An 11,102-nucleotide genomic window follows, 5' to 3' on the forward strand; every position below is an offset into this window, starting at 1 on the left:
CATGTACTCACCAGTAAATTGGTTTCACTGATCAACACCTAAGTGCACATATAGGAATAACATTTATCAGGCATTGGGCAGATGGGAGAAGGGAAAAGGGGATGGGTATATACATACATAATGAACGTGATGCGCACCGTCTGGGGGATGGACACGCTTGAAGCTCTGACTCGGGGGAGAAAGAGGGCACAAAGCCAATATACATAACCTAAACATTTGTAGCCCCATAATATGCTGAAATTTTAAAAAATGCAGTTCTTTTGAAAATTAAAATAGTATATGTATGTGCAGTAAACTTTTTTTTCATAGAGATGGGGGTCTTGTTATGTCACCCAGGCTAGTCTGGCTCATGGGTGTGAGCCACTGTGACTGAAACCAACTTTTTAAAAAAACTTCTCTAGTTATCTAAACACTAAAAAATAATGTAAGCATAAAAATTATTCTGGATACATAGTGATATACTTTAATCAGTTTCTTGGCTTTATCTGTCTTGATTACAAACATCTGTATTTTTGTAATGAATTTATTCTTTTTACTGTGGCCTTATTTTTAATTTTTTCACAAAATTGTCCACAGTCTGTTCCAAAGTTGCATTTTATGGTTAACCAATTTGAAACTGTTGACACCTTTACATGATTTTTTTTCTTTTGACGCTAATGTTTTTTGACTGAGAAAATATTCTGTAGGTGCTCAGGTACCTATAACACTCACAGCCCATTTTACTAAATGGTGGCTATTCTTAATTTCAATGTTTTTGTCTTGAAATATGCTAGTATTTTAACCCAAATAGTTTCATAATCACTGTCTTTTTGACTTCACATAAGTTTTTTTCTATTTTTGGTTCTTTTGAATGTACCACTAACTTTAGATGGTACAAAATCCTAAACCTTCTCAATTATCATTTCATTATGGTACAGAAAATTTTATCCAATTAAAAACAGAAGCACTGGCCAGGTGTGGTGGCTCACACCTGTATTCCTAGCACTTTGGGAGCCCCAGGCAAGAGAATCACTTGAGCCCAGGAGTTTGAGGTTGCAGTGAGCTATCATTAGGCCACACTGCACTCTAGCCTGGGCAATAGAATAAGACCCTGTCTCAAAAAAAAAAAAAAAAAATAGGAGCACTATCAAAAGAGTCTTCACATAAGTCAAGATACTCCAAAATATAATTACAGAATTTAAAAATTAAATCTTGTACACATTTAGAACTCCCATTATGTAGTATGTTCAATTATTCCCTTGCTCTTACAGGAATAAATTTCATTGTCTTCTTGTTTGTAAGCTTGGTTTTCAATAATTAATGTTCACTAAATCTTCAAAAACTAAAGTTTATAGGCATTCCATATTTCAGATTCTTTGTTTAAGATTTTCAACTATTTTGAACAAAATGCAACCAATCTCAGAAAGTTTATTTATAGAAAAAGTTCAGGATCATAACTGGGCATGGTGGCTCATGCCTGTAATCCTAGTATTTTGGGAGGCCAAGGCAGGAGGATTGCTTGAGGCCAGGAGTTCAAGACCAGCCTGAGCAGGAGCAAGACCTGTCTGTACAAAAAACAGAAAAATTAGCCGGTCATGGTGGCATGTGCCTATAGTCCCAGCTACTCAGGAGGCTGAGGCAGGAGGATCCCTTGAGTCCAGAAGTTTGAGGTTGCAGTGAACTATGATGATGCCACTGCACTCTAGCCCAGGCAACAGAGCAAGACCTGTCTCAAAAAGAAGAAAAAAAAAAGAGAAACAAAAAAGTTCGGGATCATTGTAGGACACATCAATATATAAAAATGTTCTTTAAAGGCTCAAACCTTTCTGAATTTCTGGTTGATAATGTCTAGCAAAATATTACCATGTTGAAGTATTTGTTTAACATCTGTGTCATTATAAAAATTTTGCAGTTGAAAATTCAATTTCTCTGTGACAATACAAGAATGTTAAAATATGCACAAATACGGCTCTTCTTTTGATTAATAAATTCTTATAGCTTGTTTGGATACAATTGTGAATTATTGGTGTACCACAACCAATTTTAAGTACATTTTTTTCTCTGTCAATTTTTCAACTTACTGAGAGCATTACCTTTACTCTGATGCACACCAACAAATTTGCAGTTATCACTACAAAACCAATTTAAACTTGATTGTTGAATTTTGTAACTAAATTTATAGTAACATTTATAATATTATCAGAGATTTCACCTTCAAAGATTGAACTTCTAGAAGCTTTGCTTTGATTCTATGAAGAATCAAACCCACAAAAATCAAACCATTATTATAATTAACCTACCTGATTTTTCTATTAGAGGCATCTGAAGACATTCATGTAAAACAGGCCTCATTTAACTATCTACAAAGATTTTTTTGTGCTAATGGAGCCAACACATTAAAAGCTTTTCTTTGGTTACAAAAAACACTGTAATAAAAAAAGTGAAGCTAGAAGGAAATCCATTGATCTAAATGAAAAGTCAGGCTCACAGAATGTTATGTGAATGGACCTACTCATGTAGCTACATGAGTTAAAACATTGTCTTTGGATACAATCTTTTAAAAATAGCCATAAACTATCAAAGTAGATTCTGATGTTCTTCAGCAAATTTATATTTTTTTATTTTCACATGGTCATTTGATATCATTATGGTTCCCATGGTGGGGAGTAAATGTCAACCAACATTGCAAATATCACATTCATCATCTTTCTTGAGAAACTACTTAATTTTACATTAGTATTTATTTATTTATTTTTGGGACAGAGTCTCACTCTGTTGCCTGGGTGAGTGCCGTGGTGTCAGCCTAGCTCACAGCAACCTCAAACTCCTGGGCTCAAGCGATCCTCCTGCCTCAGCCTCCCGTAGCTGGGACTACAGGCATGCACCACCATGCCTGGCTAATTTTTTCTATTTTTGGTAGAGATGGGGTCTCACTCTTGCTCAGGCTGGTCTCAAACTCCTGAGCTCAAGCAATCCTCCCACCTCGGCCTCCCAGAGTGCTAGGATTACAGGCGTGAGCCCCCTCTGCCCAGTCTCTTAATTTTACATTAAACATGCACATTCCATTTTTTAGCTCTTCACAGCTTAAATGATTTATTAGCAAATTAAAAGACTGATACCAAACAATAGTTAGCAGGACTGTTCAGCGTCTCTTTCCTGCACATACATCAAATATGTATAACCTAACCTATAATTTCCCACATTTCTCACTGACCTCACTGATTTGCAGCCTGGCAGCTTCACACATCTCACTGGCCAAGACAGAAACTATGGCCTGACTGGCTGGAATGTTAAGTAGCTGGGAAGGGTCACAGGGATATGTTTTATTATGTTTTGATTGAAAAGGTCTCTGGTTGTCTTTCACATATAGTCACACATAGAAGTAAGCACTCCATTCACTGCATGTAGGTATCTCACACACTACTAGCTAAGATCATGGCTGGATGCTGGAAGGATTAAATTACATGTACATTATTTGGGATAAATGCTAAATCAGATGGGGTAACAAACAACATAAACTGGGACTGTCTAGGCAAATCGGTATGTATGGTCACTGTATCTATAATTGAATTGCTGATTTTTGAAAGGAACATGGCAACATTCTTTTGCTTTGTCTTACCACATAACCACAAGCCTATGACACAAAGGGGCCTTGGCTTTCCCTCATCTCCTGCTATACTTTGTTCTTACCTCTATTGTAAGGGTCACCACACTACATTCCAATTATCTGTTTGCATACCTGTTATGCACCACTTCAGTCTATAATTCCTTGAGGAAAGAGTTTGGGTCTTAGGCAGTTTTGTATCCCTGGTGTTAGTGTTTATCAAGAAATCCTTATTGTTGAAGGAATAGATGAATACAAATGACTCAACTGAGCTTGGAAAATAAAGGAAGTGTCTTACCATGTCTCTTAGATGATGCATCTCATATCCTCTGGAGACATAGATAGGGTGGGATTAAGAGTTGCTAGGGAAAGGCATGCTTGAACCTCCACTGTTAACAAGTCCCTGGGTGATTCTGATGTCAGTGGCCCATAGGACCACTACCTTGGGTCATGAGCTCAGGCCAAAGTAGCGAGAAGGTGAAGTCCACAATGTAGGTACTGAAGGCAATTTCAATTTTGATCAAAATTCTTCTAGTAACAGTGATCAAAGTCTTGGAAAGGGCCAAAATAGACGGGTTCCACAACATTTGCAGAGGAAGATTCTCCAGCAAAGGATTATTTCCAAAGGAAGTACAAGTGTACAAACATACTTCAGCAGATTAATCCAACCAAACTTAGCATATGGTTTTATAAGCACCATAGCCCATGCTTAGAAAACTGGTCTGGGTTTCTTTTAGGAGAAAGTTGATTAATCTCAGTAGTCTTAGTTGAAAAAAAGTGGCTCCCTGTTTAGCATTTTGGCATCCTGATGTAAAAATTTTATTAAATAATTTACTCTTTTGACCAGCTCTTTATAATTCAGTATGGTTTTTATCATCAACTCTGTCTGCCAGATGTAACTGGAGTATTTCACCCCTTCATCAAGCAGTTATTGAGCAGCTACCATGGAGCAGGTACTGGACTAAACGCCAGTGAAAACACAGATGAGGATGGCACTGTTCTCAAGAGTCTCCTGTAGAGTGGGAGAGACAGACATGGCCTCCGTCGTAAAGTGGGAAGTGTGAGAATGAGGGTAAACTCAACAGGTTCATCTCCTGGCACTGCCTTCCACCCTGTGCTTCCAACATTCCTACAGCTTCCAAACCTACCAAGCCTTTAGAACAGGCCGGCAAGGCCTTTGCTGTCCACCTCTTCCCACTTCCAATTCCTCCTTCTTGCTTCCAGCTTTGAGCTGTAGGGGCAGTGCTATGGTGACCATCTATGTAAACCTATCTTATGCACTTCCATGATCATTTCCTAGAATATATTTTTAGAAATAGAATTTCTGGGCCAAAATGTATACAAAATATTAAAGTTTTAATGCATGTTCTTAAATTGCCAGAGATGATGTTAATCTATATATCTGGTCTGTACAAGAGTTCCCATTTCTGCTGCCTCATCAATGGTTGTCATTCTTTTTTTCTTTAAATATTAACCAATGTTTAAATGAAAATGGTATCTTGTTTTAATTTGTTCCCCTTAGATTACTAGTGAAACTAAAGAAAATAAAGCTATTTCCCATGCTGTTGTCAGTGAATACAACCATCATAATCATTTTGTTCTACCTAGTTTTTCAATGCTTTCTATGCATTTAATATAGTTGAAGACATAGTATACAAAGAATATGATATTCTGCCCTTTTTTAACCCTATGAGAATATGAGCGTTTTCTTAGAATCTTTAAAAGCATATTTTTAATTGTTGCATACTCAGCTTACATACACACACACACACACACACACACACACACACACACACACATTTACTTTTATAAAAAATCTAATTTTTATTTCCTCAAAAATGCAGAAGTTCTTTAATTCTCTATATTCTAAAGAAATCTGAAGAGTATATATGATTTTTCTCTACCATATCCCTTATTTTCTTACCAGAGGAACCACAAAGCCCCCAAACTGGCATAAGCCTATCTATGAGTTGGATAAAAGGGACCCAAGAAACACTGGCTTCCTCAATGATGGCTTCATTATGTGGATGCGGACAGCTGCCTTTCCCACTTTCAAAAAACTGTACCATCGTCTCAATCGAATACACCATTTTACAGAAGGCTTGCCTGCTGGTAATTACAGTTTCAACATAACCTACGGTATCCTTTTATAACGCTTTTCTTTGTGGGGATCAAGGAAAATCTGGCTACTCATTGTTGAATTATTTCATTCTACGCTTTTCTCCTTTCCAACTAAATCTGCGTACAAAAGAAAGAAAAAAAAGAAGAAATGTGTAGGGGAGGAAGAAATTCTCCTGTCCCCTCCTAGGTGCTCCAGCAGGGACTGATTAACAGGAGAAAAGCATATAAATTTTATTTACATGTAATGGGGAGCTCCCACAAGGAAAATGAAGACCCAAAGAAGTGACTAAGCCTAAGTGCTTATATACTAGGTTGAATGAAGAATAGCGATTGTGGAAAAGTAGAAAGATAAGGGTAAGTTTAACAAGGTTTGTTTATACAAATTTCTGTCAGCCATGACTACCTGTCTCTGGTGATAAGAATGTTTCTTTTCCCCTTGTACAGGGAGGGCATCTTTAACATGGGATTTTTATCTCCTGCTTTCAACAAGGGGAGGTCAGAGTGCCCTTCACGCACCTGCTGTTTTGCAAGTGCCTGTAGCTCAAAATAATCAATATGCCTAAGTGGCATATTTTGAAGTGGCCTGTCCTGAATCCCTCAACTGTCTTCTATCACCATATAGCTGTTATATACTTAAATGTCTACTTTTGTTTTTTAAAGGAATAGCAGTTAATAGTATCAGGTAAAGAGGTATGGATAAGTAGGGACTGACTATTTCTGTCCCCCAAGAAAGATGAAGTAACACTTGGCCTAGAGATCTAAAACAGTGAGGAGAAGCATGCCAGATAGGATGGGATGAGATGAAGGACTGTAAAGGAAAATAAAGACAGAGGAGTTTGATAAGAAGTAAATTTGGAATATGAAAATAACTAAAACTGAGAGAGATTGTGGAACCTTTTATTCTAGGCAAAAGTATCATAGACCACGGGAGCCTTGGGCTCAAGGGACAGGTTCAGTTAATCCAGCCCATGTGAGGCATGCTGTAAGCTCTGCATTGAGGATGCTGTGTTCTTCCCTCCCTTAGGTACAAAGCCAGCACGTGGGAGTTGGTGCCTTGATTATGGACATATGGCACAAGTTAGGAGACATATGCTTTAGTATGAGATTCTGAATTTTTCTTTACTTAATTTAAAAATACAAGTGTAAGTCTTGATTTAAAAAACATAAAGGATTTAACCTTAAAATGGTACCAAATACTATCTTTAAGAAATTATGTATTTAGACACAATTTACACTAACTCTGATCTTCAGGCTTAATTTTATTTCTTTTTCTTCTTCTTTTTCTTCCTCTTCTTCTCTTCTTCCTCTCTTCTTCTTCTTCGTTCTTCTTTCTTCTTCTTTTTCTTTTCTTCTTCATTTTAAAACAGGGACTTGCTCTGTCACCTAGGCTGGAGTGCAGTGGCAAGATCACACTTACTGCAACCTCCACCTCCTGGGCTCAAGCGATCCTCCTGCCTCAGCCTCATGAGTAGCTGGGACTACAGGCGTGTGCCACCACACCTGGCTATTTCTTTTCATTTTTTATAGAGATGGGGTCTCATTATGTTGAACTCCTGGCCTCAAGTGATCCTTCTGCCTCAGCCTCCCATGGTGCTGGGATTACAGGCGTGAGCCACCACAAGGCCTAGACTTAATTTTAAAGCCTCTTTCTCATTCTTTGTGAAGCAGAATTCTCTTGAAGGCAGAATCTTTCCAGGGCTTGTACACAGCTTTGAAACTTCAGCCTGATTAGGCATCAGCACCCGCTGTATCATCTCAGGGCTACTGGCTAGGAGTTGTTTAATGGGACCCCCACTAGACCAGACAATCTTAGCACAAAATTGTTCACCTCCTTAATTTCTTAACCTGTCAGGGAGGCTGAATAAGAAATTCTTGGGCAAAAGTGAACAGTCACATGTGCTCCAGTTCCCTGCTCCATCTTTTCTTTTTTTCATCCCAGAATAGGTGTGTGGACATCTCCATTCTGACAGGGGAATAGGGACATCCTCAGTCAGAAACGTCCCCACCAATGTGACACCATCTCTGCCTCTCAGCCTTTTGTCTCTTTCTGTTTACTGACCAGGAGTAGGTTTGCCTTTAGTTAGTGCATTTAGCAGGGTCTCTAATGCTATTCTATGAAAATGAAAGCCACAAATTTGTCTCTCTTATGGACCATTAAAGGTACAGATCAAAGAGTAAACCTTTTGAATAGCAATTTCAGCAAACCCTTCTCTCCCTCAAAAAAATTATTTATTTATTTATTTATTTCAGAATATTATGGGGATACAAATGTTTTCATTCCATGAATTACTTTTGTATAGTTTGAGTCAAATTTTTAAGTGTGTCCATCACCCAGATAGTGTGCATTGTACCCATGAGGTATGAATTTACCCATCTCCTCCTCCCCCTTCCCACCTGCTTGATTTCTGTTGAAATTTACTACCATATGTATGCAGGAGTGTTGATCATTTAGTTCCAATTTAATAATGAGTACATGTGGTGTTTGTTTTTCCATTCTTGTGACACTTCACTTAGGAGAATGGTCTCCAGTTCCACCCAGGTTGTTGCAAAAGGTATTAGTTCACCATTTTTTTTATGCCTGAGTAATATCCCATGGTATACGTATACCACATTTTATTAATCCAGTCATGTATTGATGGACCCTCAAAAAAATTTAAGTAGAGATTGACAGTTGTTTGACAATGGTCTCTCGAGTCAGACCTTCTGATCCTGCCAATTCTGTGACTGCCTTACCATTAAAGCAGTTATAGTTGCATTCAAGGAACAGGAATAAAACATCACCCACTGCTGGCCTCACAATGCATTACAATGAGTTTGGGGTTGGAGGGGGGTGAGGAAGTGAAGCCATGTTCCAAATAAGGGAGACACTCTATTTCTTCTCCCTGAACATGCTTTCCTTGGATGACTTCATTTACAGTCAAGTTTTAATGCTGATCACTCTCAAATATAAATCTTCCATACAGAACCTCAATCCTGAGCTTCAGTCCTATATTTGTACTACCTGTGTAAAGTCCTGGTGTGAGTATTACCCAAACAGCCTAATGGCGTGCCTAATATGCAAAAGCAACTAAGCCTTGGCTGCAGAAAATGCCTACCACTTCTAAGGGAAAAAAAGATGTTTCGTGTGTGAGGAAAAGACCCTCTCAAATGGGAACTGAGGGAGGGAGAAAACAGTCAGACAGATGGGATAAGGTGGCACCCAAGGACCTGATGACAATGAGGAATTCTGATGTAAAAGAAAAGAGAGAACTAGTTTCCTAACAAGTTTCCTTGTGCCTTTAAATAGCCTGTTGCCAAGTGATTTGAGGCCTAAATTTTAATAGCTTTGCTGGGAAATGCCTCTGTCCTGTGCCGTTGCTATGAGAAGCCTTTGTTTGTTTATTAGTTTGGTTTACAAAAGGCACCAGATGTTTAAAAACCTCAGGCCACATGCATAATCAAAATGACATCATTAAAATGCTAACGATAGGAAACCCACTTCAAACACTTTCTCCTTAGCAATGGGGGATACTGGCCTTTTCAAAACCCAAATGAATGGACCACCTTTAGTTTTCCCACCAAAAATGTTTTGCCATCTATCTTGCGTGCGCGCGCGCGTGTGTGTGTGTGTGTGTTTGTGTGTATGTGTGTGTTCTTCACTCCCCTTGTAGAATTTTCCCTGAGGTAGGAATTCAAACCTTAGCCTACTAAAAGACTATAGCCTACCGTGAGTCTCCTAATTCATAAATAAAAATTTAGATTTGCTGTAAAACCTATCTGTATTCTTCTAATTTCCTTGAGTTTGCTAGAGGGAATGAAATATATTTATTCATTATTCATTTGTCTGTAAGTCATTGAGATCTGTGTCAGAATCTTTTTTGTAGATTACAACTATGTAGAAAGAAGGCTTGTTTTTATTAATTTCATTCTGCCAACATACAGAGTACTGCTTGGTAAAGATTAGGTTGAACCATATGAAATTAAGTATTCAACCATTTTTTACCTACAAAAAAAGAGCAATTTTATATGGTTCAACCCAATATATTTAGCATGTGGAATAGTAAAGATGAGAAGTATTGAGACAGACCCTTAACACATCTTAGATTCCCGGTAACCAGGTTCCACAGAAAAAAAATCAGTCGTTCTTCATACCACAACATGGAGTGGAGGCAGTAGCCTTTTCTTGCGTCTTACTACACAATGACAGGAGCCATGACATGGTTGGCCGCCTTTTCCATGATGGAAGTTCATGTGGGGCTGATAAACAAGAAAATGCCCATCTTCCATCAGTCAAATGAAGCCTTAAAAGAAAAAGCAGAAAATAGAAAGTGAAGTAACAGCCAAAGATCTCTCACAAGGCTTGAGGTGACTGGAATAGTTCAGCAAGGGGAACTGGATTGACTGAACCAAAAATGCAATCCCTGATAGATGTGTAATGAGAATTTTAGAGTTAAAAAGAAGAGGGGAAGGGAGGCATAATTATATGTAGTAAATCATCCTCAGATTGGGGTCAGTAAATCATCCCTGAGCTCTAGACCGAGTCTTCGGTATTTATTTGAAGTCCTTGTGCCTGAAGGCAGGTAAATACCCTAAGAGAGTGCCATCACCAGATGACAGTAAGCAAGCCTGGGGGACCCAGTTAGGTGAATCCTTTTAACCATGAGATTGGGCACAGAGCATGCATCTTCAGCAGCTAGTTGAAAATTATTATAGACTTCCCAACAATTGTTGAATTGAGCATCAGGATGATTTTTGAAAACTGATTTATTTTATGTTCTCCCCCTTTCTATGGAGTTAAAACTAAGTTTTCTCTGCTAAGAATAGGCCAAGCAAAGGTTATGGCAGTGTCTTGAGCAACTGAAATAAAGCAATACACCCAAAAGAAAGGCTACAGTTTTCCTGAAGTTATCCATGTGGCCAAGAAGGAAGCATTGAAAATGACCGACTCTCAAAAACTGTACTCAGTATGTTGAGGGCACAATTCTAGAACTTATATTGGGATGTCATATTCTAGAATACAAATGGTGACATGGATTTATGATACTTGAATTAAATGTGTTGAGGAAGTTTCTCAGGGTCCATTTTAAAAGGTTTTAATTTCTGCCAAAGGTAGCTTATAGGAGACTGGACAGAGTGCTTGCTGAAGCTGCCAGGACATGAAGCCCCACTGATTTGTGTACCTAGATGACCACAATATTGTACTTTAAAATATATTTTTAATTTTTTGAGGTGGGGGAAGCTTTACTCTGTGATGATTCTAGAAACAGAATTGTCATTGTTAAAGAAAAATATAGCACCAACACAGGTTTGTCTCTTTAGGAGCCAATAAAGCATTTCTTTGTTGCAACTTTCTGCATTCACCACGTAATTGAGTACTTTTCCAAAAAATAAATGGTTTCAATACCAACTCTGAAATCTT

The 11,102-nt window shown here is 38.2% G+C and overlaps 1 pseudogene; it reads left to right on the forward strand.

Annotated features, from left to right (window-relative positions):
• Positions 1-10,015, forward strand: part of LOC105817173 — a 33,509-nt pseudogene extending 23,494 nt beyond the window's left edge.
• Positions 10,016-11,102: the final 1,087 nt, after the last annotated feature.

Source organism: Propithecus coquereli, unplaced genomic scaffold (genome assembly GCF_000956105.1).
Source record: "Propithecus coquereli isolate 6110/MARCELLA unplaced genomic scaffold, Pcoq_1.0 Scaffold40, whole genome shotgun sequence".
Lineage (NCBI taxonomy): Eukaryota > Metazoa > Chordata > Mammalia > Primates > Indriidae > Propithecus > Propithecus coquereli.